The sequence below is a fragment of the Symphalangus syndactylus genome, chromosome 18 (genome assembly GCF_028878055.3).
Source record: "Symphalangus syndactylus isolate Jambi chromosome 18, NHGRI_mSymSyn1-v2.1_pri, whole genome shotgun sequence".
Classification (NCBI taxonomy): Eukaryota; Metazoa; Chordata; class Mammalia; order Primates; family Hylobatidae; genus Symphalangus; species Symphalangus syndactylus.
In genome coordinates, this window is record NC_072440.2 from 56,986,047 (window position 1) to 56,992,046 (window position 6,000).

Sequence of the window (6,000 nt, forward strand, 5' to 3'; positions counted from 1 at the left end):
CCAGCCTGGCCAACATGGCGAAACCCCGTCTCTACTAAAAATACAAAACTTAGCCGAGCGTGGTCATGCACACCTGTAGTCCCAGCTACTCAGCAGGCTAAGGTAGGAGAATTGCTTGAACCTGGGTGGTGGTAGTTGCAGTGAGCCGAGATCGTGCCATTGCACCCCAGCCTGGGCAACTGAGTGAGACTCCATCTCAAAAAAAACAAAACTCTCTGAGAATACAGCCCAGTAAGTCTCAGCCTTATTTTACCTAGCCCCTATTCAAGATGGAGTTGCTCTGGTTCAAGTGCCTCTGACGTCTCTACTTTATAGGTAAAGACCCTGAGAGCTGTCTAGGTTCCTAAGCAGAAGCAGGCTGTGATGAGCTGGATGTGGTGGCGCGTGCCTGTGGTCCCAGCTACTTGGGAGGCTGAGGTGGGCAATCACTTGAGCCCAGGAGGTCAAGGCTGCAGTGACCTGTGATCATGCCACTACCCTCCAACCTGAGTGACAGAACAAGATCCCTATCTTTAAAAAAAAAAAAAAAAAAGGCCGGGTGTGGTGGCTCACGCCTGTAATCCCAGCACTTTGGGAGGCCGAGGCGGGCGGATCATGAGGTCAAGAGTTTGAGAACATCCTGGCCAACATGGTGAAATCCCATCTCTACTAAAAATACAAAAATTAGCCGGGCGTGGTGGCCAGGCACCTGTCGTCCCAGCTACTCGGGAGGCTGAGGCAGGAAAACCGCTTGAACCCGCCACTGCACTCCAGCCTGGCAACAGAACGAGACTCCGTCTGAAAAAAAAAAAAAAAAAAAAAAAAGGCTGCAATGAACCGTGTGGGGAAAATACGTGTGTTAGATGAGCTGCGTTCAGGCAAGAGTTATGGTGTTGCTGGTGGTGAATACATTAAAGAAGCAATAGTATATATTAAAGTGTCTTTCAACAGAAACAGACACACAACAATGTTATGTATGGATTAGTGAATGAAATGTTGCAAACAGAAGCTCTCACAAGCTTGTATTTCCCCTGGAGCAATGGTTCTGTACTTTCTGGTTAAAAGGTTTAAGATGAGACAGTTCTGAGCAATGATTCTAAATGTCTGCCACATCTCAGATAAGAAACGCTTCTCCCTGGAGCACCAGAAAGCACTTAGGATAAGGGGCGGACCCACGTCTCTCCCCCAGGGACTCCTTTCTCCTCTAGAGTCCCTGGAGCACTATGCACACACAACATGCTGCCCTGCACCCCCTTCTCCCTTCCTCTGGCCTCCAGAACCCCCAAGAGTCCAAAGCCTTAGCTTCAGTGGTCTGTGCCCCAGCATGCCAGCTGGGGAGAGACATTTTTCCTCGTCTCTAAGAGTTAGGAGACAACGTCATTTTAACAAAAGCAGGACACCCGACTCCTTTTAGGAGGGCTCGCTGATGACCATAACTACTGAAAATAAAGGAACGTTTTCATGTGAAAAATGCTAATTCCAGAGGAATTTCACTTGACTCCTGGCAGGTGGGGCTGTCAGAGCTGTCTCGGGAGGTCTGGGGGGGGGCGGTGGGCACACACACACACAAACACACACACGGGTCAGATGGGGAGGAGCGTGGGATGGGGCTGTCAGCAGGAAGGGTGTGGAGGGGGCAAAGGCATGTTGTAGGGTCTGGGCTCCTCATCATTAGCGGGGCCTGGGCACCCTTGGACACCGCCACTTCTGCTTCTGGGAGGTTACAGAGGGATTCCAATGCTGAGCCCCCAGATGTGACTCAACCAGGCATCCGTTTCTTCAGTCATCATCCTCTGCTTTGGAATTAAACTCTCCCAGGCCTTAGTAAGCAAGAAGACAGCCCTGCAGGTGAACTTGAGGGTGAAGGGCAGGGAGGGTGGAGGGGTTGGTCCTGCCCCCTCCAGGTCCTTGAAGGCTCCATCTGGAAGCTGTTGGGGCAGGGCTGACTCTCCTGGGAATGGGACCCCACCCCACCAGGTCCAGCCCTTCACTCCTTTTCCTTGCCTAGACTTTTTAACCCCTCTGTCTGGACTTCTCCCAGCCCGAAGATTACCATCCAGTTCACTGCCATTGTGCGCTGAAAAGCATTTTAGTTCCCTATACGATGCTTTGCTACCCCAACCCTGACTTAGCAGCGCCCTAAGCCACTTTATAATGTCACTTCTGCCTCTGGTTTCCCTGTTTCTGTTATGGGATCCAGCTGCCTCATAAATGCTTCGCCTGTGATCAGACACAGTTGGGGCTGCTGAGGGCTCTCACCCCAGCAGGGCCTCACCAAACCCCGCAAAGAGGACCTCCAAGAAGAGGCTGGGAAATGCCGAGTGCCACCGCCCTGCCGACACCCCACGCTGGCTTCAGGGCTACTCAGTGTGATTGGTGACACGGAAGGGTGGTCATGCAGCCACATACATCCCCATGGGAATCCGCGACAGAGGAGGGCAGGCGGGGCACGAGTACATGAAACAGCAGCCTTGACCTTGACTGAGATCGTGGTGATTAAAAGGGCAATTGAAACAATGGGGGGAAAGCCAGAACCAGGGGTGCAAGAATAATCTATCAGGACTCTTACCCAGAGCCTTCCTGAAGGGAAAAAGAAACCCAGTAAAAACAAACTCTCCTTCATGGTGGCAACAATGAAACAATCTCGCTTCTCTTGCTCTCAATTTTATTGGCCTCCAAAGTTTCTGTGTTTCTAAAGATTAGCCTTCCCTTGGGAAGTTAGTGGGGGGAAAATAAGCAAATATTAATTCCCCTCTCGAGAAGTCATTCTTTTGAGCAAGTTTCCCCAGGAGCTCTACAGGGCACAGCTTGTGAAACCTCATTCCAGGCCTTCTCAACTCAAGTGGGGGGAAAGGATTAACAAATATCTTTGAATTCCAGCGAGACAAAACAGGAATGGCCTCAAGCCGGGCTTCCTCCTGCAGCCTCTCGAAGGCTCCTTCTGCCTGGCCCAAAGTCACGGAAGAAGAGCGCCTGTCCTCATGGCTGTGCCTGGGGCTGCATCAGATCCGCCAGGTGGGCCGGGGACAAATCCTGATTTTCACTTCTGATTAGTAATTGTGTGTGAGAGATGTTCCCAGCTAAAATAATATACAATAACTTCCCTAGAGAAAATATACACAGTCAATTTTTGGAATCACTTAACACAACCCTTCACCGAGTGAAGGTACAATTGGAACAACATAACACGTTTCCCATGTGGAAGAGAAGGGCTGGTACAAGTTGATGTCATCGTGGGAGAGACGAATGTGCCGGTTTTATTAGCCCCAGGCCACACGTAGGTGAGCCGTGGGCCATTGTTATGCAACCATTCAGTATTATTTTTCCATAAATCAAGGTAACGCCTAATAAAGTCCGAGTCTTTAAATCAAGCGGCCTTTTCCTATTTGGAACATAAAGTTGGGCTGTTGCCAGGAGCTCCGGGAAGCAGAGGGCTACAAGTACCATTTCAATAAGGAACGTAAGTGTCCATTCACCAGCACCGGATGCAGGCTGGTGGGTCACGCCCACTCGCCAGTATTGTCAAGTCAGTCTTAGGGGAGCTTCGCATTAGCACTGACAGTGACAGACTGCAGCTGGGGCTCAAGAGCAGCCCATGCGCTTCTGCTGGGAGAGGGACGTGTGGAACAGGCAGCTGCTTTGGCCTCCCAGGGCTGCCATCACAAAGTGCCACTGGCTGGTGGCCTCACCACAGACCTTTATTGTCTCATATTCTGGGGGCTGGAAGTCTGGGATCAAGGCGTGGGCAGGGTTATGTCTTCCGGGGACCCTCTCCCGGGCTTGTCGATGTCCGTCTTCTCGCCATGCCCTCAGAGGGTCGTCCCTCTGGGCATACCTGTGTCCTAATCTCCTCTCCTTTTTCTTTATTTAGTTTTAGAGACAGGATCTTGCTCTGTTGCCCAGATTGGAGTGCAGTGGCAAGTCATGGCTCACCGAAGCTCCACATTCCCAGTGCTCAAGCGATCCTCTTGCCTCAGCCTCCCAGGCTCCCAAGTAGCTGGGACTACGGGTGCACCTCACCACGCCTGGCTAATTTTTAAAATTTTTTGTAGAGATGGGGTCTCACCATGTTGCTCAGGCTGGTCTCAAACATCTGAGCTTGAGCAATCCTCCTGCTTTGGCCTCCCAAAATGTTGGGAGCCACCTTGCTAGGCCCTAGTCTCCTTTTCTTATAGGACACCAGTCATACCAGAGTAGGGCCCACCCTCATGACCTCATTTTGAATGAATTACCTGTTTAAAGATCCTCTCTCAGCCGGGTGCAGTGGCTCACGCCTGTAATCCCAACACTTTGGGAGGCCGAGGCAGGTAGATCACTTGAGGTCAGGAGTTCAAGACCAGCCTGGTGAAATCCCGTCTCTACTAAAAATACAAAAAATTAGCCAGGCGTGGTGGTGTGCACCTGTAGTCCCTGCTACTTAGGAGGCTGAGGCACAAGAATCTTTTGAACTCAGGTGGCAGAGGTTGCAGTGAGCTGAGATTGCACCACTGCACTCCAGCCTGGTCAACAGAGCAAGACTCTGTCTCAAAAAAGAAAGAAAGAAAAAGACCTTCTATCCAAATACAGCCATATTGGGTTGGGACTGGGTGGTTAGGACTTCAACATAGGAACTTGGGAGGGAGGCCATAAATCAGCCAATAACAGGGGAAGCGCAGAAAAATCTTGGCATCATTTTGCTGTTGTAAAAGAAAATGGAAAGGAAGGAAGGAATAGACATTGGGTGATTCCCAGTTGTTTTCCCGCCATGACTCAGCTGGCTCAGCATCTCCATCAGGCCAGCCCAGGCACTCCAGCGTGGCCTGACCCTTGGACAGACAGGTGTGAGGGTGTGAGGGGTGGAGGTCTGCATCCAAGACACCCCCAGAGACCCCTGAGGTGAGTGTGTGTGCAAATGAGCTGGCCAAGGGGCTGGATTTGCATTCTTGATGTTTTCTGCAGAGACAGAGCAGGTGGAGGAAGTGGGAGGCAGCTGATGGGGAAAAGCCAACAAGCTTAGCTTCATTTTCAGTTCTCTGCAGCGGGGCAGCTGCTTATCTGATGGAGGCTCAGATCCTCCATCTCTAAGGTAATCATATGCTCATCTCACGTGTCCTTGAGAGGATTAACTAACTACAGCATCGTCTGCCAGGAAAGCCCAACACAGAGCCTGCCTGGTCCACAGCGCCTGGGAGCCGTCATTGCCCTCTTCCCAGCATCCCAGACTCATGCTTTCATCCAGGGCTCTGGGTACAGGGAGAGGAGGTATGGGTGGCTGGAGTCAGAGACCTAGGCGCAGCTTCCTGGTCACAGTGGATATTCCCTGGAAACAAGAATGTTCTGGACTCACTGCCTTTGCAGAGTTCACATCTCAACTATGAATGACAGTGACTGAAAAGGGGCTTGATCCAGCCCCGACATCTTCTGGGTGCACATTCCCCAACTTTCTTCCCACCACGGGGAGGAAGGAGTGGGAACCAAAGGCAAATGAGTATTTGAACAATGGCAATTCAATGTCTTTGAAGACTCGAAGTAGTTGAGTGACAGAGTCACAGCATACACAATTGTGCTGGGGCCCTGTGATGTCCTGGAGGGTGCTATGATTCACATCACCCTCTTCACGATCTAGGGATGGGCCACAGGGACATTACCACGCACCTCGCAGCCCAGAGGTCACTTTCAGGTACCACCAGGTGCCATCTGGAATGGGGATAAACATTTGGGACCATCAGTTGGTTCAGGAAGCTGTGGGGTCACATGGAACAGACAGCATCGGAAACCCCCAACCTGGATTCTGGGAGGCAATGTGGCTGACAGCTCTGCAGGGACATGCCGCTTGACCATGAGTGGCTTTTTCGTACTTTCTATATTTCAATGTTAGAGAGAAGAAAAAGCACTATTTAGCTGGGAACAATGGCTCACACCTGTCATCCCAGCACTTTGGGAGGCTGAGGCAGGAGGATCAGCTGAGCCTAGGAGGTCAAAGCTGCAGTGAGCTAGGCTTGAAACCCTGTACCCCAGCCTGGGTGACTGAAAGTGAGACCC